Raw genomic sequence first — 25,553 nt, 5'->3', positions numbered from 1 at the left:
AAGGAAGATAACTGAAATGTTAATGCTTTAAATATTTTAGAATTGACATGTAAATTTTGATGTAAATATATTTTAGCCTTTTGGCTTGTTTTCTGATTATGTCATTTGTCTTACCTTCTCATCATTTAATATCTGACAGAGCTGAGTGGGTGTTATTTGTTCTTTCTTATATTCCATATATGAATTAAAATAACCTTCTCTCATATAAGATAATTATTCAGTATAAACATTCTGGCAGAGAATAAATTAGTGTATCGGAATTTGGTAGCCATTTTCTTGCAGCAATTTAGTTATATTCTTCAATTTTTCACTTTTTTCCCCAACTGTAAAGAAAATTTTAAAGCACCTATAATTAGATTCAATAAATCAAATCATTATCATATTTTGTCATTGGTAACTTGAGTTTAGTGTATAGAGAAAACATGAGAAATATCATATATGATAAAGGTATCATCTTAATTATATTTGAAAATTCTTAACTTTAAAATCATTTATATTGAAGTTTTCAATAATTCGGGTAATTATTTGGAAAAAACGCAATCAAATTTTTACTTGATGTTGTTAAAAAAAAGATAAAATAAGTGTTTGCAAGTATGGTAGGCTGAATAACAGCCATAAAGATATCCAGGTCCTAATCTTTTAGAACCTGTTAATGTTACCTTATATGACAAAATGTTACCTTATCTGCAAAATATTATTTTGCAGATGTGATTAAGTTAAGGATCTTGAGTTAGAAAGATTATCCTGGAATTTCTGGACTACACTCAATGTAATCACTCATGTGCTTCTAAGAAAGGCGAAGGCAGAGAAATCTGACTACAGAAGAGAAACAACAGTGGAAGAAAGAAGTTGGAGTGATATGAGAAAGGGACCACAAGCCAAGAACACAGTCTAGAAGCTACAAAATTATGGAAGTGGATTCTCCCCAGAGCCTCCAGAAGGAAGCAGCCTTGCCACCACTTTGAGCCCAGTGAAACTGATTTCTCACTTTTGGCCTCCAGAACTGGAAGAGAATAAATATGCTCTTGTAAACCACCCAGTTTGTGGTAATTTGTTTCAGCAGCCATAGGAAACAAAAACCATATGCAAGAGTAAAAAGACAAAATATATATCAAATACATATGGTGGACATACTGGAGTATTTGGGACAAGTCATTTATGTCTGCAGATTACTTTGAAATGCATAAAATAGATGGACATGATGGATAAACTTATGGAAAGATGGAGAGATATATTTAAAAAGTAAGTAAGGTGCAATGTTAATGGTAGAACCTAGATGGTAAGAATATACGTTTTTACTGTAAAATTCCTTTAAGGTTTTCTAAGTTTGAGATATTTCATAATAAAATATTGGAGGAGAATCAGATGAAAATATAGGTTATCATGATGTGGGAATTAACTATGACACTAAGGGGAAAAGCTAGACATGAAAAAATTATTGGATTTTCATGAGTCAAAATGAAAAGCTTTGAGGCAGAAAGTTTTTAAAATGAACTAAGTTAAAAAGAAAAATAATGAGCTGGAAGATATTTGCAACCTGTGTGCTACAAGGTATGGAACCATAACATGAAAATGGAATATTGTCAATAGAGGTGTTTAATGGTCTCCTAATAATGCTCAAACATAAAACTATTTTATTTAGAATTTAGGTTAATATTCTGAAGCTGTAGTTAAACTTGGTAGTCAATTATTTTCCTTTCTCAACTTATATCATTATTTTTGTTATTATTTGGAGAAAGCTATATGCAAAGGGTAGGGAAGAAAAAACTCAATTAAAGGTAATGAGAAAGCTGTTCTTTATTTGTAAGATGATGCTCGTTAGTAATGTAGATGATATCCTGGATCTTCCACCTGCACGACATGTACACTCAATGTTAACTCAGAGGTAGATGTACATCTAAAATTACCTAGCCAAGCTCTTTCACTGATTTCTCTTCCAAAGCATAAGGCTTTTTCTTAAGAAACTAGCACAACATTATCCTCATTTTACAAATGTTATCATAGGATTAGAGAAGTTAAGTAATTTACCCAAGAGGATACAGCTATGAAGAGATAGAGCCAGAATTCAATATTCAACTTCAGGATTTCTAACTTCTCTTTCTATATACAATTTCTATATATGTCTAAACATGTATGTGTGTATATATATATTTATAAGTTGTATATATTACATATATCTATGTTTATATATGTAGTTTTCAATGGATATATATATCAAATGTACATATGTCATATATATATATAAAATGTAAATTACCATCAGTAGAACATATGTTTTGAGCTACTTTCTCAGTTTGTAAATGAATTTAGGTTATACCTCTACTGGATTCTTTTTTGTTCATTGAAATATATATATTCAATATTCAAAAAATATATATATGTATGTGTGTTGTATGTGTTATATACACACACATATATGTGGTCTACTATAAATCATATATATGTGTTCTATATATGCTCATATATATAAAATATATATGCTTATACATATATATCACACACAATGTTTATCTTCAGTGAATAAAAAAGGTATGACCTAAATTCATTTGCAAACTAGGAAAATAATTCAAAACAGGTGTTCTACTAATGGTGATCAATAGCTTAAATTTTACAGAAGGTGCCAACTCATGAGTTGTACACAATCTCTTGGTTGTAAGGCGCAAATGTTTTATTTGTTTTTTGGTCCTCAAAGAATAGGATGAATGATGCAATAGCTTTAAGAGACAGTCTGGGTTCATAGCAGATATATGTATGGTTGGTGTTAATCCTTGTTTAGAACTGGGCAAAATCCAGACACATCCGAGTCCTCTCCAGACATTCCTTCGATGTTATCTTTGGAAAATCAAGTTGCTCTATATTAACCACGCAAATGAAAATCTTAACGCTTTAGCCAAGTGAATGGATTTGTTAGACCTTATTTATTTAACCTGTTTCTTCTTCCTGTTCATTTCAGAATATTTTCTTCTTTAACTGTACTTTATGTGTTTGCTCATTATCTATCTTGATTATTAGCCAGATTATTTTTTAAAGCCAACTAGAATCTGTTTTCAATTTTTGTTTTAGAATGGTAAAACCACAGCGTTCCCAGCATTTGGCCTGAAGTTTTCAATTAGGTTGCAATGACTTTTTAACTTGAAAATATTGTTGTTCTTTCTGGCTGTATACTTAACAAGGAAGGAAAAACAACTTTCTCCTTACTTTGATAGTCTTCCACCAAATAATAAAACCTGACCTAAAACACTCAAGTAGATCAATTCATCGAATCTGGTGGTAAGTAAGACAATGAAAATGGAGTGGCACTAAAAATTTTGACAATAAATTAATTTTGCATGTTTTTAAAAGAAATCTATTATGATTGAAACAAACTCTGAGTTGTGGTATTTAAAAATAGCATTTTTTCTATCTTTACAGTTTGATTACTATAAAGATATTTTTGACTTTGACTTTTGTAATGTTTTCATTATAAAGGACTCCAATTTCAGTCTAGTTTTCAATTCTATTTAAAGAAGGTTTAACAAAGGCATGAGAAGAATTGATTGCAAAGTTTAACTCCAGGTACAAAGTATTAAACTAACTCCTACATGCAATAGTTTTATGTATTTATATATTTCTCCCAGAGAACATAGGCAGCCTGTGGCACAGGGATTGCCATTTTACCTAAGGTTTATTTGTCACTTAATAAAAGACCTTGTCTAAAAAAAAAAACAAAAAAAAAAAAACAAAACCTTGTCTTCATCAATTTCCAGAGCTACCATTGCCAGTTGTCAATGATGTTGTGGCAGGAAGCTGCTGCATACCAGGGTCAACAAATAGGCCTCTGTCCCACAGATAAAAGAACACCGTGTTTCATGAGAAGAAAACTATTTTCTATGGGGTAAATCTTAATAAAGGAAGACATAGATTCATGGGATTCCCATTTGACTATTCTAATGCTGAAGCTGTGGAGGTCTATTCTCAATTTTGCATCCTATTATTTAAATCTGGAGGATATTGGAATACATTTGTTAGGGGAGATTTGATCAAATAGTACTCAAGCATTATTACTATGACCAAATGTTTTTCAAAGAAGCCCTGATGTATTTATTGAATACTTAAAGTTTTATTCAGACTCTGGTAGAAAACTAACACTCCATTAAGGAAAATATATTTGCCAACATATTTAGAAGTATGTTGTATTCAGTACAATAATAAAGATATAAGATAAAAATGCTAATGAATATGTTGTAGGTATAACCAGTAACTATAAACAAACATCACGCCCCAACCATTTATTTCTCTGTATTGGCACTTTTTCCCTCATGATTCTCTAATGAAGAGATTACCAATCCGTCTAATCAGAGATAAATTTCTATTATTTTGTCCCATCTTATGTATTATTATATATCATAAATATGTGACATATTTTAATACATCCTTTTTTATATTTATTTATTTTTTTTTAATTTATGATAGTCACAGAGAGAGAGAGAGAGAGAGAGAGGCAGAGACATAGGCTGAGGGAGAAGCAGGCTCCATGCGCCGGGAGCCCGATGTGGGACTCGATCCCGAGTCTCCAGGATCGCGCCCTGGGCCAAAGGCAGGCGCCAAACTGCTGCGCCACCCAGGGATCCCAAATACATCCTTAATAAATACAATAACAACAATCATTCATTGTTGACTATGCCATGTACTCAGCTCAATGCTTTATGCATATATTTTCCCATTTAATCTTCTTAACAACCTTAAGAAATAAGCATTGTGTTTATCTCCATTGATAAGTGAAGAATTTAAGATTAAGTGAGTTTTTGTAACTTGTCTAAGGTCATACTATTAATAAGCATCTGTTGGTTTTCTTGTGTAATTCATGCTATCACTTCTGACTCAATACCCCTGAGCAGACACATCTCTCACCTTAGCAGGAAAGATAGAGATGACTTCCTTTCAGCCTTATTACTGGATATTGAAGAATGGCTAAAATTGCAGCCACCTGTTCCCTGGAAGAAAAACCAAATGATGAGCATTAGAAGTCAAGCCACTGGAATCACAGACCAATCACAAATAGAATTGTGCTAAGGTTATTAAAAATAAAATTATGAATTTTGACAAGGACTTACCTTTTAAATCCAAACAGAATTGATTTTACTATCCAAAATATACCACGTCTGCTATTAGAATCACACAAAAGATCTGAAGCAACGTGTCCAGCTATTTAAAAAATAAAAACTAATATGCATTATTGTTGAACAGCCAAATGGATTTATTAACTGAGAGCAAATGAACGTGAACATCATCTTTGCCAAGCAGATATATTATCAACAACTACCTTGTCCCTGCCCTATGTAAAGACTCTGTGATCAACACCTCGTTTAAGAGCATTAAAAGTCTTGCTGGAAAATGTTGTCTCCTTTTCTAAATACGTTCCCTGGCCCCACTTCAGCATGGAATCTTGTAAAAAGTGGAGCCAAAGTCAATGGCTCTGGTGTGTCATACCCTGAAGATGATTCTCAGCAGTAAAAATCAGTCCTCCTCAAATACAGGCAGTATGCTTATTTTTCCCCTCATTCTTATTTTCCATCAACTACAAACCTTGCACAACCCTTTTTAGTGGTATTGTAAAAATAACAATATGTTAATTTCTCCAAAGCTCATGGGCTTACCTCTAAAAGGCATCCCTGGGGCCTACAACTCTGAGTCTTTGTGAAAAGAATAAACTAGAAATATATATATCAAAATGAAAAGTGAGAAGTGAGAATACCTGTAGCAACATAACTTAGTTGTTCAATAAATCTTTGCCCAGGAAAGTTAAGACCACAAAACCATTAAATATTATTTTCTACAAGACATTAATGCATTTATCTGAGACAATAGTTTAATTACTTAAGCATAGAATGTCTTATCAAATAATAGTTTATCCATCAAAGCTTCCCTTAAGACACTCCCCTAACTCTGCTCACCAAACCTAAATACATTTTATCCTGTTACAAATTTTGCCCAATTTCCATAATCTCTCCACCTTGAAATATTTGCCCAGACCCCAACACCCTATAAACATCCATTCAGACTTCCTTCTTGTGACATATTGTTGAGCTCTGTCAAAGTGGTGTTCTAACTCACTGCAGTGACTTCTAATCTATTTGGTTTTGCTTTATTAAATGGTTGTTTTGTAATATTTTAGAGAATTCAATAAAAGAATGTCAATATAGTACAAAGATCTGAAATCTTCCAAGTCTAATCATCAAGAAAAGCTGTTTTTAGTTTAATCCATTTTACAAGCATCTTTGTTATTCAAGACTTCAGGGAACAGGGTAAGGTGGTCCATCACAACCAACAATTCTGAAAATTTCATGGAGATAATATCAAGATTATTTAACATAGTCTCATAGATTGTGAGTGTAGATCAAAACCACTTTTTAGTAGTGAGTTTCAATGTGTCAGCAGTTTTTTAAAGTGCAAAAGGAGTGCAGAAGACAGAATTTCATTGTTATTTTTTTATTTGTGTGTGCACTTCTCACAAATTAAATCCAGATTTTGTTTCCTAGAGCAACATTTGGAAAATATTTTTTTAAATAGACCAATGGCTAATTATTTGCCTACTTAAACAAATAAGTAGTTTAAAGAAGGTAATTCCTTTTATCTTGTTATTTTAAAAATCAATTACAAACCTTAAAAAAAGGAAAAACAATTGACTTAAATTCATGAAAGTAAAAAAGCTTAAGAGAATTAAGCTCTGGGGTTCTAAATAAACATTTGTTAAAAACCTCAATTTCAATGATCTCCATTTTCGTGAAGTATTGTCAACTGTATTATTTAAGAAGAAATCTTTGAGCTATGTAACAGTGGCATTAATAATTGTCTATTTGGTTACATGGTATAAATACCCTTCCACTGCAAATGCATTAATATCTATGAACACTATACATATCATCTATGTGAACTGATGATATACTGACTTATTAGTTGATTAAACACCTTTCCATATTGGTCCCTTTTCCACTCTTAGTAAAAAGTGTTAATGCAAGGGATCTAAGTTGAGTTCATGGACACATAATATTTAACCCTTTACAAAAGGCAAGAAAACTACTGACATGAAGACATCTCTGCTTTTCCTTGGCAAAATCCCTAAGATACAACATTACAAAACCTACCTCATTAGACATGATGGGAAGTGGGACAAAGAAATTAAAGAAAAATAATATGCACAAATAAGGTCTCAATGACTTAGCCTGTCTTAGAGCCACCTTGTGGAACACTGGAAGGTAACAGAGAACTTCTCTTCAGCTATTCACTTTTTAGACAGCAGAGGAAACAAAAGGCCGATTAAAAATAAAAAGCTTAATACATGCAAGGAAATTTTAGCCTTAAGATAAAGTTTTGTGCCAGCAAAACACTTGCTTTATCATCAGGCTATGAAAATATCAAATGAAATATATTGATAGCTAATTAGAAAGAATAGCCCCCCCTAAAAAAAAGAAAGAAAAAATAAAAGAATAGCCAATGATATTTTCTCAGAGGTATGAAGTAATTCATAATCATGCTGTGGAGGTTACTAGAAGTAGTGATTTCAATGTTGCTATTTATTTTTCATTGTTTAGACATATGAGGAAGAATAGCAATGTAGATCATTCAAAGTTATGGTTAATTTATATTAATTTACATTTGGTTTAATGAAAGCCTTTAAAAGTTATATTTCAATATGTAATTTTTGGTGTAATGGCTACTATTGCTGTTGTAGTTGTAAAGCAATAATGAAAGATGGGAGACTAGGGAGCATGGAAGCCTCTGGAAGCAAGACTGTGAGTCTTAGTCTTCATGCTCCACTCAGTATCTGACACTTAGTAAGTACTCATTTTTTAATCTATGAAGGAGTGTTCTTGAGGACCTGAGTTAAAGGACCTGAGTATGTCCAATTATGGATGTCAATTCTACACAATTGTTTCATGTAGTAACTGATCTTAGGAATGTGACTAGGAACATACACGCAGGTCTACCATCATTTCTTCAGCAGCAGAGCTAGAATGGTTACAGATTCAGGTGTTCTGAGCTCAAATTCCATCTTCAATGCTCCCTCACTGTATGACTTCTCGCTGGTTCCGTACCTTCCTTGAGGTAGTTCTCCTTGCTAGGAGACAGAAAGAAGAGGAACAGCTGCCTCAGGAGATTGTTGGGGTGAGGACTAATGAGGTGATCCGTGCACAGTGAGGAGTCTGGTTGCCTGGTCCACAGAGGGCATTCATTATATACCAGTTATCACTATTATTCATACCCTAAAATGAAATCAGAAAGTCTTGATAACTAAGTATATTGATGTCCTGTGGCTGCTATAATAAAGTACAACAAATTTAGTGGCTTAAAACAACAGAAATTCATTCTCTCAGAGTTCTGGAGGCCAGAAGTCCAAAATCAGTATCATTGGGCCAACATCAAAATCACTACTGGCTGGCCCATAGTCCCTCAGAGGCCCTGGTAGAGAGTCCCATCTGTTTCTTGCCTTTTCCACTTCTGGAGGCTGCAGGTGTTCCTTGGCTATGGTGCATGTGTCCCACGTCTTGCCTCTGTCATCTCCTTGTCTCCTGTTCTTCTGTGTGTTTCTGGGAATCTCTCCCTGCCTCCCTCTTGTAAGGATACACATAATCGGGTTGAGGGCCCTCTCTGATAATCTCTTCATTTTCAAGATTCATAACCATAATCATATCTGCAATCCTTTTTTTTTTTTTTGGCTTGCAATGAAACCTTTACAGGTTCTAGAGATTAAGACGTGGGTATCTTTTGGGGAACTATTACATAGCTTACCAAATTAACATTTAATACTCAAAAAATTAAAGGATTTGCTTCTCCAGCTACATACTATGGGAGTAATTCTCTTTCTCTCTCTCTCTCTCTCTCTCTCTCTCTCTCTCTCTCTCTCTCTCCTCTCCTCTCCTCTCCCTCCTATCCTCCCTCACTGTCCCCCTCCCTCTCTTCCTTTCTCCCCTTCCTCCAATCCTTGTCCCATTTACTTACCTATATATAAGTCAAGTGGCTTGATCAAATAGAGTTCCTTTTTTTTCTTACCTACTTGGAAGACTGGTGTAGGCAGCTCCAGTTTACTGGGGGGCTCACCCAAGACAGGATCTGCATCTTTGAGAAGTCCTGTGATTCTTTTGATTTTTTTTTAGCATGATTATTCCTCACAGACACAAAAGCACTGACCCAGACCAAGGCATTTGAGGTAAGAGGAAGAGAGAATGTTTACAGCAGCTTCTGTCTATCAGTAAACCAAAACTTGCCCTGAAAACTCTCAGGAGAATTTCCTTTATGTTCTATTGGCTAGAAGTGTATCCTCCATCACAAGATACAGGGGAGGCTGGGAATAGAAAAATACAGTTTTTCTAGAGTGGGTAGTAGAAGGTATCCAGATAGGAGATCAGGGATGATTTCTATGAGCCAGCCAATAGGGTCTATAAGATACCCAGTCTATAGAAATGGTGTATTGGGTATTCTGGGCAGAAGAGGAAAGAGAAGTGGAGAGGTGGGACTATCACTGAGTGCCTGCCACAAGTAGGCAGTGAGCCTGAGAGTTCCTCACACTTTTTCATTTCATCTTCGCAATAGTTCTTTGGAGCAAGTCCTAGTATTCCCATTTTGCAGAGGAGACTGAGGCTCAGAAAAATTTAAAAACACACTCTAGTGTTTTCTAATACAGAGTTAATAAATGGGGAGGACTGGAATGAAATTTAACTGTGTCTAAGTCCAGGCACTGTGCTCTTTCTAGTATTTTTTAATGAATTATCAGACCCATTAGATCATCTGTAGCTGACTTTTTCCCGAGCAGCCACTCTTCTTCAGATACTATCTTATCTTAACAGTGTGGACCAAAATTCAGAGTGCTTCACCAGAATCATAAATCACTCTAGGGCTGTGGTTATGGGGGCAGCTCCAATTCCATCACAAATATGCCATGAGAAGCAGGGCCTGGCCAACACATTGCAGTATGCAGTTGAAATGCAAATGTGGCCCAATGAGCCTGAGACCTTGTCCTCACCACAGAGAGTGGGCTTCCCACGCTTCCTGTGGCATATGTGATACTTTTCGCCAAGAATAATTGGTTAAATGGCATTTGTTGGTGACAGGAACTAATAGGAATGCAGCTCAAGTATTGTGGCTGACATTTGGAGTGAGGTCAGCCTTGTGTCTTCAAATCTGCCCTTACAGACACGAGTTTCCAAATATATTCCTGAGAGATTATTACACAGAAGAAATTCCATTGGTGGAGGAATTGGCTTATTCTCGAAAGAAGACAAATATTTTGTTAGAATTCTCTACAAACATAGGAAAATTTGGTCAAGAAGAAAAAATATAATTCAAAAATCTGTCCCAGAACTAGAACAACCATTTTTAATGATCTGAAATGAATCTCCTTCTACTTCATCTCCTTCCCCTTGAACTAACCTAGTGCTTTCTGTCCCTGTTGGAAGTGTATAATTCAAACTCATCAGTTTATGTTTTATGAAAGCAATAAAGAAAAATTTCAGCCCCCCTCAACAAAATACTGTATAAGCCAAAACACATTTAAATTTATTTTGTTCTGATAAAGTGTTAATGATTGTAGTAACACAAATTACCTGAAATCAAGAAGATCTCAGATTATAAATATGAATTAATTCCCTTACAGTTAAAGAATATTCAAAACAGTGAAGACACAAGATAGGATTTCATAATTTGCATATTCTTGGAGTGGATCGGCATTACTGACTTGATTCATCCATGAAAATAAGTACTGGTCCATCTACCTATGGCTCTCAAGGAACAGGTAAGCATGATGAGACAGGAGTGAGGATACCAACCCCTGGCAGAGATCCAACCCCTTCAAAGTGAGGACATCTGAAGAAAAAAAAGAAAGAGAGTGATCTCTTTTCATTTTATTGGGAATACAGATTGGGTTTGGACCAAGTTTGTTTCTATATCACCCAAGTGAGCCTTACTCACTAGACTCCCATGCCCACACATGACCACTTGCATTGATTCCTGGCTAGTAAGAGTAGCCCTGGAAACGCCAAATGCCCACAGAATCACCACCATAGACCTCATGAATGACATTAATGTAAGCCAGCCTTATTGGACTTGTAGAGGCTCTGGTCCCCTAAGGTTGTGTGGATAGGCCAAGTAATGCAACCTGGAAGTGCAAGGGAGTTATTCCCATGAGGGGTGAACTCAGACTAAAATAAAACAGGAGATGAGGAAAAGCCAGCAGATACATTACTCACTCTTCGTCCTCTATGGGCACTTCTGATACAGAGCAGGTCTATACAATCTTTCTATAGATCTTCTGCTTTATTTTGTTTTGTTTTGTTCTGTTTTTACAAAGCTATGGCCAGCTCAATAATGTACCCATTGTCCCTCACTCTAGTTTTCCTGGGACTGAACCCCCAATAAAGCATTAGTTTGTAAGTTTTTGCCTTCGGTGTCATTTTCTGAGGAGTCCATGTTAAGACTGAGTGAGAATAGTCATATCTGCTCTCAGAAGTACTTTATTAGGCAGAGGTGACAGGGTTTTAGTGCGAGGCATTTGTAATTTGAACTGTGTAGAAATGGACTTGGTAGGATCTAGAGATGGCCACAGGTCTAAGTCACAGCCAGTATGAAATAGAGAAACCAGTCCCTCCTATGGAAATGTAAGTGGAAATAGGAATCATATGTTTTCATGTCCAAATAATATGGGAGTCAGAGAGAGAAAAGACAAGGTTCTGTGGGGTTGTACTCCTCTGAACTTCTCAAATCACTCTGAGGTTCCCTGAACAGGGGCATTTCATTATAAATAAGAACAGACTAGATTTTCAGTATAAATCAGTAGAAGGCAAGAGGCTGATAGAACAAATGTGAAAAAGAATTTCTGACAGTGAGTCCACCCCAATGTTTCAGGAAGAGTCTGGCCTTCAACAGACCTGAAAGCTTAGGAGAATCTACCCAAAAATAAGGAAATGTCCCCGAGAGCTCAGCCTCACTCACTATAGCATAACTTTACCAGACTTTATTCAGCACAAGTTCAACAATAAAGTGCATTACAAAGCGCATGTGAGTGGTCATCCAAAGTTATGATTTCAAAGTTAGGTCAGCTTCCTAATAGTTCTGTGAGGTTCATCACTTCATTTCAGCATTTTGCATCTCCAGTATCTTCTGGGACTCCAGATAACACCTGCCTCACAAGATCTTTAGCAGAATCAATGAGATAATGTGAGAGATCTTTTTAAATTGCTGCCTTAAACTGCTTTTTACTTCAAGGTACAAAATATCTAACTAAATGTGGCTATTATGAGGGTATTTATCTTTCATGACCAGAGGCTCAGAAGTAATTGCAGCATTAGTGAACTCTGAGCTAAACAATATTATTGTTCTGCTTCCGCTTTTTCCAGTTCCATTAGATTTCCCATGAGTTTGGGACAGCTACAAGCATCATGTCCTCACACAATTGTATTGAAAAGTAGGAGAGGGGAAGGGCCTCTTCTCCTGTGTTTCCTTCTTTACACTAAGAAGAAAAATCTCCCTAAAAGTCCAAAAGACAGTATCTCATTGTCAGAACTGGCTCATGCCCCACTCCAAGCCAATCGTTAGGAGGTAGAAGTACCCAAATTGGTTTAAACCAATCACTACTCATCCCTTGAGCTGGGATAAGAGCTCCCCTCCCTTCCTAGAGTTCTTGCTACAGGTAGGTGAGCAGAATTAGGTTTTTGTTGGCACAAAAGTGGGAAATGGTTGTTAGCTAGGAAACCAAAAGTGGGATCCCTGGGTGGCGCAGCGGTTTGGCGCCTGCCTTTGGCCCAGGGCGCGATCCTGGAGACCTGGGATCGAATCCCACGTCGGGCTCCCGGTGCATGGAGCCTGCTTCTCCCTCTGCCTGTGTCTCTGCCTCTCTCTCTCTCTGCGACTATCATAAAAAAAAAAAAAAAAGAAAAGAAACCAAAAGTGACTGCCACAATTTAAAAGTGTTAAACAGATAGCATTTTAAAAATACATCTCATGACAAAGAGTACATCTATCTTGATGAGCACTGAATAATAGATGGAATTTTTGAATCATTATATTGTATATATGAAACTAATATAACACTGTATGGTAACTACACTGGAATTTAAATGAATAAATGAATGAATAAATAAGTAAATAAACCGAAGAAAAAGGAACAAGTTCCTATCCTTAGGATGCTAAAATCGAACCTAAAGAAAACCTTTATTGAAAGAAGGAGGATTTATTCTGAAAATCTGTTTTTCCTGTGAGTTTGGATTCCCACTATTTTCAGAAAAATGATCAGGATAACAGATGTATCAAGTGTTTACCACCTAATCAATCACTTCTGCAAAAATATAAACAGGAGTAAAAGTGCAAAATAGGAGGCTTCCCTATTAAAAATAAATTCTGATTTGTAAAACTAAGAGTTAAAATAGCACCCTGATTGTTACAGATTTAAAAAAAAAAAAAGAGTCCATGTCTTCATTTTCTCTGCAACTGGTTTCTGCTGTGCATGAAAGTTGGTATTGTACAGCTCCAGTGGGGGCCCCATCACCTGCCTTCGCCTGCCAGTCCTCCAGACATGTCTGCTTGGGGGATGGGATACCTAACCTAGGCAATAACTTCATTTTTTACCTGATGGGACTATTGACAGAAACGGTACAAGGTTTCAAAGGGATGTGTTTAGGAATTGATAGCAAACCATTTAACTGTGCTGAAAAGTACAGATAAGAAGAGTCCTGGACAATATCCCCCTATTTCTTCTTGTCTTTATTCCACTTTCCATTGCCTCTGTGTTTGAAAATTCTGTCTTGCTATGAGTTTGGTTTTTTTAAGATTTTATTTATTTACTCATGAGAGACAGAGAGAGAGAGAGACAGAGACACAGGCAGAGGGAGAAGCAGGCTCCATGCAGGGAGCCCGACGTGGGATTCGATCCCAGGTCCGGCGCGAAACTGCTGAGCCACCCCGGCTGCCCTTGCTATGAGTTTTTAATGAAACCAGTATGTTTATCATATTCAATGGCAGACTCGGTCATTTGCAACTCAAGGTTATATTATTTTTTTTCCTCAAATTCAAGTGGCAGCTTCTGTAGATTCCTTTGCACAAAAAGTGACACCAAAGTTCTAGTAGCAAGAAGCAAACTCTGCAATTCTACCATCAAGATCAAGCATTGCCAACTGATCTTTCTTTTCCTTGAGGAAAAAAAAAACAAAACAGAAAGGATAGAATAAAAAAATGTGGACAAGGAAACATGCTAACATATTGTAACAGAGCGATGGGCTTCAGAGATTTCTGTGATTCTAAATGCTTGGTTGATGCTACAGCAGACTCTGCGAAGCTATCACTTGCCACAATGTCAGAAGATCTTGGGTGCTGGGAACAGACTTGATTAGCATGACCAACTTTCAGAGTCTCAAAGCTTCAGACATCAGCAACAGAGAGGAGCCAAGCAGACACTGGATAAATAATAAATAATGAGAAACATGTTTCAATGTTCACTTTCAAATTATATTTTCAATTTTTTCTTACATCCACAAATTTCTAGTAAAATGAAGTTATGCTGTTTCATTAAATTATCTAGATGTCATTTAAGAAAAAAAAAAGCAACCTTAGTATAATTCCAAATGTCTCCTTCATGTCAGACACAGCCATGCTGAAGTATATCTCGTATAAAAATTTCCACTTGTTCCCACTGTCCTGTCAACCTATGCAACCATTTCTTTCCTTCCATTTGTGGTCAAACTTCTCAAAAGAGATTGTACACTTTTTCATACTATGCCCACTCCTCTCTCAAAATAATCTTTCTACCCCATATCAGTCTGTTTTAACTGTGTCTCAAAGTCCATTGGCCTCTTTTTAAACAATTTCCTCAAACTTTTTGAAATATGTTACTCTTGTTCCATTTATCTTTGTTGATCCGAAGACATCACATTCACCTGGAAATCCCACTAAACTTCGTATCATCAGTTCCTTCTAAATACAAGCATTCTCCAGAAGGTTCCTTAGACCTCAGCCTTTTTCTCTGTCAGACTGTCTCATCCACTCCTGTGGTTGCAAATACCCACCATTTCTGTGTCTATCTCTTAAATTTTACCTCTCATCTAAGCAGCAAACCCACTTATCACCTGCTAAGTTGAATCGGCATCATGGAACTTCAACAAACTCCTTTTTGTCCAAATTTGTTTCTTCTCCTTCTAGTTAGCTTCCCCCTCAACCAGGATTAAAACACAAGAGTTATCTTTGCCTCTTCTTTTGAATTTCTAACATCCAATCAATCATTCACTCAGTTCTCTCACCTCTATATCTGCAGTGATCCCTCATCTAAGGTTTTCACTACCATGGTTTTCACTACCATGCTCAAGGCCAAGTTCCCATTACCTCTTTTCTAGACTACTCAAACAGACATTCACCCTACCTTTCCACATCCTTCTGCTCATCCTTTCCCTGTCAGTTATTTTCCTCAATGCACAATTCTGACCATGTCACTCCTGACTCAAAAGCTGTCTACGCTTACTCTGTTTTCAACACAATAGAGATCAATGTCTACTTTGGTATCTGCAGTCCTGGTGTTAGCAGACTTTATAACCTTACAAATTCTTGTGTAGAATGTGTTGTTTTAGAAACTTAAAGGGACTCAATGCAGATAAGGGAGAAAAAAGGCAAAAATAAAGTAAAACAGAAATAGAAAAGATATTGTTTTTATCGGTCTTTTTTTTTTCAGCTGGATAGTGAAACAGTTTTTTAACAATGATTGTATTGCCATCTGCTGGAATTATTAGAGCACAATTGAAGCAATTTTTTTTTTTTCAAATGTGAAGGCCTTGGCTTCAGTTTTCAAACATTATCTCTACAGTTTTTTAATGTCTAATTTAACAGCAGATGTTTGAGCTTCATATAAAAAATTAGTTTTGTTTTTGTTTTTGTTTTTAGAGTGTGGGACTAGGAAGGGAAGAGGGAGAGAAATGATAAGCCAGTTCCATGCCCAGCACGGAGCCAGATGTAGGCCTCCATCTCACAACCCTTAGATCATGACCTGAGCCAAGATCAAGAGTTGGGCACTAAATCAACTGAGCCACCCAGGCACCCCAAGAATTAGCCTTGACTTAAAGCACACAAAATTGTAATTAACAAATTAACATGACCTTTGCTTATATCAGGCTATGAGCATTTACCCTTTATTACTGAGAGTATCCTAGTGAGCCCAAGAATGAAATGATCGTCTTGATGGAGAAATGAGGTATCTTGTCTAAAATCAGGGGACTTCCAGAAAATCATATTTTCTAATGCTACTCAAGAATTCACATTTATCTCTATCTTTGAGACTCAGAATAAGAATTACCGAATTACTTTTTTCAAAAGGTAATTACTCATATCCTCTCTGATTTTTTATATCTTATTATTGGCAAATAGCTTTTATTTGGGAGACTAAAACATATTGCATTGTATTGGCATGAAACATTGCCTGAGTTTGTCTCTCCATACTCAGTAGTTGTTAAGAATCTAGTCTCTAAAGTCAAAAAGCATGCTTTAAAACGTGAATCTGACACTTACTAGTAACTAATTAATATTTTTGTAGTCAGCTTCCTTCTCTGTCAAGTAGAGATGACAATATTTCCTTCACAAGGTTGTTAGGAAGATTAAATTAGCAAAAACTTTAAAATCACTCAAAAAACCACTTCAAAAATCACTTACTACCAGCCATGTAATAAGTATATGATGATTATTAGCTAGTGTCAAGCAGATTGTTAGAGATATGAATTATTGTCACACAATAACCCCAACAGGTAGCAGTGAGTCTGACTACAGCAGGTTTACAATGAGCATTATCTAACGACAGATTTTTATTAGCTACTTAAAAGTGATTTAGATTTCTTGAACTACAATTTACACACAGTAAAATTCATCAATTCTGACAGGAAAATCTGATGAGTTTTGACAACTGTTTGGGGTTCACTCAGCTTCTTAAATCTGTAGGTTTATATTCTATTGGGGAAGTTGTCATTATTTTTCAAGTTTTTCCAGAATGATATTCTTTTCCTTCCCTCCTGTAACTCCAATTACATGACCATGAGGCCATCAGGTAGTGAAGTTGTTCCCTGAGGCTCTTTTTTTCTCTTTTTTTAAACTTTTTTCTCTCTGTTGTTGAGGTTGGATAATTTCTATTTTTCTACATTCAAGTTATGGCTCTTCTGACATCTCTATCCTATTGTTGAGTCTACTCCGTTAGCTTTCCGTTTTAATTTTGGATACTGTATCTTACATCTAAAATTTCCATTTGGTTCTTCTTTATGTTTTCTGTTTCTTTCTTGATATTTTCAGTTTTAACATTCATTACTGGGATCCCTGGGTGGCTCAGCGGTTTAGCGCTTGCCTTTGGCCCAGGGCGTGATCCTGGAGTCCCAGGATCAAGTCCCACATCGGGCTCCCTGCATGAAGCCTGCTTCTCCCTTTGCCTGTGTCTCTGTTTCTCTGTGTATCTCTCATGAATGACTAAATAAATAAAATCTTTTAAAAAAATAACATTCATTGCAAGAATGTTCACAATTGCTCAATTAAGCATTTTCTATAATAGATACTTTAAGTCTTTGTCAGATAATTCCAAGCAGGGGAAGCAAAGAAGCTTTAACTCAGAATGGAATTCAGAAGTTTGATTCTTCCATGCGGCTGATATTTTAATGACTGAATGAAACTATTCTGGTAAAAAAAAAAAAGTGACTGGAGAATGTTATGTGAGAATGACTAATATGAAATTTATCTTAGATTTATAGAGCTAGGAATGTTTACCTATGCACCCTATAGATTTCTGGTAATTTTACATATTAATTAACTACACTTGATTCATTACTTATCTCTCTCTCTGGTATATTTTATCCTTCCTCAACTTAAAGTCAATACCCTGGTCCAATTTTTGTTGAAATTTCTATAGTAACTCTTCCAAAGAGAATACAGGGACAATTTACTTGGTAAGGTCTTGTATTTCTAAAAATACTGCACACCTCAGCCCCACCTCAATTCATAAACGCTATCTTGAAAACAAGATTCTATGATTACAGCACTTTTCACTCCAAAGTCCATAATGTTGTTTCACTGTCTTCTTACTGTGTTGCAAATGAGAAGACCAATAGTGTTATCAATCCCTTTGTAACCCTGTTTCTCTGACTGAAAGCTTAATAAGGAGTGTTCCTAATCCCACAGGTTTATTAATTGCCCCAGGACATGGCCAGGCATTTTTTTTTTTCCCAATAAAATCTTCTAGCACTCAGATGGTCTTTATCATTCGAAAACTTAAGTCTTCATCCAACTCATGGGGAGTTCTTCCATTAACCCTTTAGTTTCTGTTATTCCTCTTTTCCTTTCTCTCTTCCTGAAAGTCTTATCATTGGGAATAATTTATTTCATTGGTTTATCCTATGTGTCTCTTTTTGTTCCTAATTTCCATTTCTTTTCTTTTTCTATATTCTGAGATACTTCTGTAAGCTAGCATTTTGGGGACAGCCCCTGTGGTGCAGCAGTTTAGCGCCACCTGCAGCCTGGGGTGTGATCCTAGAGACCTGGAATGGAGTCCCATGTCAGGTTCGCTGCATGGAGCCTGCTTCTCCCTCTGCCTGTGTCTCTGCCTCTGTGTGTGTGTGTGTCTCTATGAATAAATAAATAAAATCTTAAAAAAAAAAAAAAAGCTAGCATTTTGGGTCATTGCCAACTCAATAACCAATAGTGTTTATGCCAGTTTTCACAATCTTTTTAAAAAATTATAAACACTTTTATACTTCAAATTTATTTTATTTATTTTATTTTTAAGTTGTCCCCACTTATACCACTGAGTCCAGAATCCAGCTTGATGAAGCTCACCTATCTTAATTTTTTAGAAAGATGCCTCTCTGTCCATTTACCAACACTTATTAAAAGTCCAGTATTCCATCAACACTGATGAAAGATGAAATAAGCTATGTGAATGGTTAGAATCAGAAGAAAAGGAATATTTTACTAAAATGCAGTCAAAAGAAGAAACAATTGAAGAGGAAAAAGAAAAAAAAAACAGAATGAGAGGGAAACCAGATTACTGAAGGAGAAGAAAGAAAAATAGAGATAGAATTTTGTGGCTGAAAAGCTGGAAAGAAATTGAGGAAGCACAGGGGAGGAGCTTCAACGTGAGTGCTCTGTGTCCCTCACAAGAGGTGAGGAGCAGAAGGCACAGACCAAATTTAGTGAGGAGCTGAAGAGATAGAGATTGTGGAGAACTCTGGGAGGCAGACCCATGGGCCAAGGAGAAGTGAGATGCTCAAGAAGCAAGAATATAGAAATTGCTGGAGGAGAACACACCCCGGAGACTGGAAACCCAGGTCACCAACATCAAGGTACAAAGGCAGGCGGTGCAGTAGCTGAGGGAAGAGGAAGTGTACCTTGTGGCAAATGAAAATACAAGGTCAACCTTGAGAATAAGCAGAATAAACTAAAGAACCAGTAGATGAAGAAGGGAATTAGGACACTTTTGCAAAAAGCCCTCCAAGAGAAGGTAAAACATATTCAGCAGGAATACAGAACAGAGCAGGACTTGAACATGAAGTTCATGCAAAGAACCCTTCAAGGCTTACAGGAAGAGGATGAACAAGAAAGAAAGAAAGAAAGAAAGAAAGAAAGAAAGAAAGAAAGAAAGAAGAAAAGAAAGAAAGAAAGAAAGAAGAAAGAAAAGAAAGAAAGAAAGAAAGAAAGAAAGAAAGAAAGAAAGAAAGAAAAAGAAAAAGCACAAAAGAGAAGATTTGAGAAGAAAACAAACTACCTCATGAATACTAGCACAACCACATAAAAAAGAGGAAACCTAGGAGGGAAAAAAAAATGGACTAGATGGTAGGGGAAGAGAAGAAAAGAAGTTGGCTGAGAAGGACCGGGACTGAGAACTGAAAAGAAAACAAAGGAACACCTTGTTAAATGAGGTCATGTGTACAAGAAGAGTTCAAGGTTAAGAAAGGTTGCAAAGAAAAGGAAAACAACAGGAAGCATATGCTATGCCGTAAGATCCTATAAATGAAGGTCTTAAAGAGTTCAACAGTGAACAGGAGAACTTTGCAAGATGCTGAGGTTTTGCCCAGGAGGAGTACAGCAGGCATCTGCAGATGCACATATCCTGCCAGCAGCTGGCCCAGGAAGAGGAGGAAAGAGAATGCCAAAAATTTGAAGCAGAGGTAGCAGTACCCTCCCCTTCCTGACTCTACAGTTGGCTAACATTTCCCTTCCTCCCTGTGCCCCAGACTTATACAAACCAACTCAAGGGCCCAGTGAAGACCTTGAGAGGAGAGGAAGGTCAAGCATCTATACTGAGCCCACATGTTCTCAGAATCCTTGGAAAACTCTTTATAGAAGCCCATCCCCTCTCATCCAGAGTTTCACTTTCCCATTTCAGTTACCTGCAGTCTACTGTGGTCTGGAAACATGGTTCTCCTTCTGACATATTGTCAAAAAGTAATTAGTAGCCTAACCGTGTCAGGATACCAGCGTCATTCCCCTCACTGCACCTTATCACGTAGGCATTTAATCATTCACATCTTCACAAGAAGGATGAGTACAGGACGATAAGATGTGTGAGAGAGACAACATTCACAGAACTTTTATTACAGTATTTTGTTGCAATTGTTCTATGTTATTATTAGTTAGTAAGTTAATCTTTTACTTTGCCTAATTTAAAGATTACATTTTATCATGGATGTGTACCTATAGAAAAGAAAAAAGAAAAACATAGCATGTGTAGGGTTTGGACTATTTGCAGCTTCAGGCATCCGCTGAGGGTCTGGGCATGTACCCCCTGCTGAGAAAGGAGTTCTACTATATTGGACTTTTGCTATGACTGTTAAGTAGTTTTCCTTCCTTCTCATTCATTGTAAGTTCTTTGAGAATAGAAACTTTATCTTTTCATTCTTTCTTATCTTCACTCTCTTTATCATGGTGATCAGTTTGAATTTGAAGTGCCAGTAAATAGGTAAAAAACTCCCAGAATTTGTTAGACCACCTTTGTGGACGATTCCAAATCCTACCACTAGATGGGGAACGTGATATATTTCTTCTGCCTGAGAAAAGCAAGGGAGGATTCCATCAGGTGACTCTGACTTTCCTATCTGAATTTTGATTGCTTTTCGAATTTGGGAAGGAGCTACCTCATTTGAAGGAGGTGGGCAAAAAAGCTCACTTAAACCGTAAGAAATTATTTCAATGAGTGAGGGAAAAATTGAGTAATCTCCCAGCCCTACACCTCACAGCATTAGCAAAGCAAAATGTTTATTTCAGAAAGTGAAAAGAACAGATGTCAAGGGGGGAAAATGTGCTAAAAAAAAAAAAAAAAAGAAAAAGAAAAAAAAAAAAACCCAGAGTTCTTCTGCCAAGAGTTATCGTCTGGAGTTCTGATTAAAAATTCCACTCAGATGCTATTTGTTAGATGCCATAAAAAAAAAAAAAAGTCACCCCCAATTCCGCCTCCAGGGCAGGCTGGAAAACTTACTTGTGATGCTTCATTGACCTTGGCTGTCCATCTTGTTCCACTGAAATGAGAGGGTTATTTTCTCTAAAAGTAAATGCCTAAAACTCTATTGTAGATGTTAATAAATAAGATGAAACTGCTTTGTGTGATCACTATTCAAGGTTAAAGGTCAAAGTTCACATTTACTTCATTAAAGTATAATCTGGTACCTTGCTCAGTTCAGCATGATGTTGGTTCATCTTTAATACTGCCCTTTAAGGAAGGCAGAAGAATGAATCCAAGGGGGATTCTTTTAGATTAGTTTAAAAAATTGCCTTGATCTAACACTGAAGAGAAACCCAGAGAACTTAAAGGCATCTTTCATTTTGGAGAAAAAGATATAATGACTCAGGTCAATGAAAGAATGCTTTGGGTTAGCTAACCAAATAAATAACATTTGATTTTGTAAAAGAAGCAATTTATGAGATACACACTGACCTATAGGCAGGAATGATCCCCTCCTGGTGTCCATCTGATTAACCAGCCTTCACCGGCACAAAGGTTGGCTTATCGGCCTCTCTAAGGGTCTGCATCCTGGACTTACTCAGAACATGGCATCACATTCACTTGTAACAATAATCATTAGGAAGCCACAGTAATATGACTGGTTTAAATGAGCATTTTTGTCTGGCAGGGCTAGGAAGTGCTGCTTCCAGAACTCCCACTGTGGTTGTTCATTGTTGTACCTTTTCTTGGGACGCAGAGGATGGATTGGTGGCTCTATCTAAGGTCTGGATCATAGGAGGTGCTGGCACCTGCCAGAATTGTGTTTCACTCACTCTTTCCAAAGAAGATACTTCAAACAGCCTCAGAAGGAGTTTAAAAGGCAAGAAAAACCATTTTTAAGGTAAAATTTTTAAGGCTCAGCCAACAAAATATGGCATGGAATTTGGGAAAAGGCTGACTTTGTGACTGTCTATGTCCCCAAATCAGTAGTATCATACACTGACAACTTGATTGAGGCCTTCGGAGGAATCTGGGAGACAAAGATATCTTCTTGGGTGATAGGCAAAGATGGTGTTCTTCCTTTGCGGACAGCTAACGTGTACACAAGAGTGAAAAATAGCACAGATGCCAAGCAATGTCCTGACAATGGCCTGATTATGCTCTGGGTATAACTTTGGCCAATTCCTGAAGATGAACATACTTTTTCCTTAAGCCAATAGACAAAATAATATACTATGTATTGAGAACGTACCTGTAACAGTCCCTTGACACAGATTATCTAAATCTTTACTGTGATCCTATGGAATGTTAATATAACTGCCTTCATTTTACAGATGAGAGAAATGAGCCCAGGGAAGAGAACTTTCCAAGGTTTCACAGGTAATAAGAGGTAGAATTGGGATTTTAACTCAGGTAGTTCACTCCGAGGCCTTTGGCTCTATCCACTATAATCAACTACTTCTCAAAGCAAAATCCCTCATCTGTATCAATAGGTACCTAATGGAAGTCTTATCCTCATTATCTCAGACAGAAAAAAAAAGGTACATGTTATAGAAGTAAAGGTGTACACACACCTTGCACAGGGAGCAAGGTGATTGATTCTGGGTTTAGGTGCCATATCAAGATGATATCTGCAAGAGATTAAGAAAATGAAAGAGACGTTTGTCAGGCAAATAAGGATTGGGAAGCGAAGTGTGGGCAGAAGAGCATGACATGTTTGTGCAGCAGGAAGCAGATTGGTTTAGCTAGAGTGTAAGCTACAGGTGAGAAAATGAAGCTGGCCAGGTAGATAAGAATCAAGTGTGATCAAGTGTGATCAGTAGAATGTGTTCCCCAAGCTGTAGAGGTTCAGATGTTTTATCTTACGGATGATGTTGAGTCACTAAAAGATTCTAGTCATTCAATGTGTCTGTGACAATGATGGTGACATAATTAGATTGTCATAGCAAGGGTCGGACACTGAAAATAGTTTCTACTATATTATTTTCCACAGCAGGGTCACTCCACTTAATTTTGCCATTGGACTTTTATGGCCATCTCGGAGGCACCCTTTAATTTTAGGGAGAATTCAAAGGAATGAAGAACTTGAAGCTAAAAACCTCACACATTCCCCTCCAAGGTACTGAACATAGAGTTGGATGTTTTTTCCTACTCTCCTGCTGCTACCTTGGCTCCTCCATCTGATTTCCAGTAATTTAGAATACCTCAGTTGTCTCTTTTATTCAGACTGCTTGTTTGCGGTGCATGAAACTGTATTTCTCAGTATTTATATATGCAATTCAAGGTTTCATTTGAGAGTTGGCTTTTTCTGATGCAAGTGGGTTGACAACCTTGGAAAACTTTGGACTGATTCTAAATGGGGAACTGAAGTTTTTCTGCCATTAACGAGTCAATCGTGTTTGTTTCACACTGACAAATATAGATGTACATATCTACGTAGGTAGAGAGATCTCTATGAATCAGTGTATACGTATATACATACGCAGACATACACACATATATTCATTTCATTGTTAAACTTTATTCTTGTATGTTAAAGGAAAATATACTTCTAGTATTATGAATTTTGTATTCACAGGGTAGCAAAACTGACAGACTTGTCATAAGGCTTAAATGACATGACGTGATATGCCTAACACAATCTGACCCAAAGCAGAAACTTGCTCATAGTTCTACCTTTCTCACCTCTAGCAGATTAGAAATGGACCTAAGGAATCTCATACTGTAATTTTCTGGATAGTGTCAGACAAAGGATAGAAGTCTACTTCAAACTATATTCAATGAAAGGGATTTTTTTTCTTTTGGCTTTTGTAATAAGCAATTTCAGAAATGACCGGATCCCAGGGCCTCAGTTGCATCAGGTGTGGTAGAGCTCCCCTTCCTTCCTCCTTCCCCTATCCCTCCTTTTTTTTTTTCTTTCTTCCTTCTCCCCTCTTCCTTGCTTGATGTTAGCCAGATTCTCAGGAGACTTTTCCCCAGAAATGACGAGAACAGTTGCCAGCATCTCTAGACTTAAACTTTACCAGCTGAGCAGTCTCAAAAAGAAAGAACACTTCTTTCCAATTCCTTCAACAAGAATGTCCCAAAAGGTTAGCATGACCTAAAAGCCATGCAAGTCCTGAGAATCATTAGAAAATTATTATCACAACCTCTTTGTTCAAATTGGTGCATCATGCCTGGAATCCTGCATGGAATTCAGCTAAATTCAAATAAGGAAAAAGAAATAAGCTGGCAAGTGTTCAAACAAAGGCAACTACTTTGACCAGAGGTGTAGAGAGGACTCCACATCAGGTCATAAAATAAAGATTAGATTCCAGCCTAGAAAAATGAGGGCTTTAAGTTTACACATAATAAATTTGAATATTTTAGGAGACTAAAGTAGAAAAGACCAATGACTAGTGCCCTTCTGGTGATAGAGACACACACAGAGGGAAGAAACTCATGTGTAGATGAAGGCAGAGATTGGAGGGACTCAGCTACAAAGCAAGGAACTCCAGGAACTGTTGGCAGCCGCAGCTAGGAGAGATGTGAGCCTCCCTCTAAGCCTCCAGAATAGTGAGAGAAAAAAGTTCTGTTGTTTAAGCAGTCCAGTTTGTGGGAATGTGTTCCAACAGCCCTAGAAGACTAATAGAGAAAGCAATATGGTGCAGTGGAACGTAAATTAAAATTCTGAGTAAAAGACTTTGGTTCAGTCTACTCTTTTACAACCTATGCCGAAGCCCAGTTTATCATGCTGAGAGTTTTATTTGTCTTATCTGTAAAATGGAAAACTGGAAGATGGAAAAATAACATTTCTCCTGCCAACCTTGAGGATTATATGAAAATTGAATCACTTTTTTTGAAACTATACTGAGTATTTCAAAATGTGTTCAGTGGAACTTGAGGTCTGTAAGGATGGGTTCTATGGTGTAACAAGTTGGGAAGATCCTATATATATGACTTTTCTCCAGAAGACTATTATATAAAAGACAAAAGGAAAATGTGTAACTTGGAATCTGTTTAGTCTTATTTAACTGTCTTCCAAATTTACTTGACCATGAAATATTGCCTTTGATGAACTCCTGTTAATATCTTGCCGATGCTTGCCTTCCTTTGGGAGCACAGTCTGGGAAATAACTGCACTAGGCCACTGTAAGAT

At 36.8% G+C, this 25,553-nt stretch overlaps 1 long non-coding RNA gene across 4 annotated transcripts in view; it reads right to left on the bottom strand.

Annotated features, from left to right (window-relative positions):
- The window catches only part of LOC129509880 (uncharacterized), an 80,916-nt gene that overhangs the window by 28,781 nt on the left and 26,582 nt on the right, over window positions 1–25,553 (bottom strand). For 3 of the 4 annotated variants that reach the window (XR_008664428.1, XR_008664427.1, XR_008664430.1), the window contains 3 exons: window positions 8,076–10,839; window positions 5,094–5,184; window positions 4,891–4,973 (listed from right to left, as the gene is read on the bottom strand). This is a non-coding gene — a long non-coding RNA (uncharacterized LOC129509880). Of the gene's footprint in view, window positions 1–4,890; window positions 4,974–5,093; window positions 5,185–8,075; window positions 10,840–14,223; window positions 14,421–25,553 lie in introns of all 4 variants that reach the window. The other variant, XR_008664429.1, reaches the window with a different exon arrangement.

Source organism: Nyctereutes procyonoides, unplaced genomic scaffold (assembly GCF_905146905.1).
Source record: "Nyctereutes procyonoides isolate TBG_1078 unplaced genomic scaffold, NYPRO_anot_genome, whole genome shotgun sequence".
NCBI classification, from domain to species: Eukaryota; Metazoa; Chordata; class Mammalia; order Carnivora; family Canidae; genus Nyctereutes; species Nyctereutes procyonoides.
The sequence above is the reverse complement of the archived record's forward strand: the minus strand, read 5'-3'. Positions and strand labels throughout refer to the sequence as shown.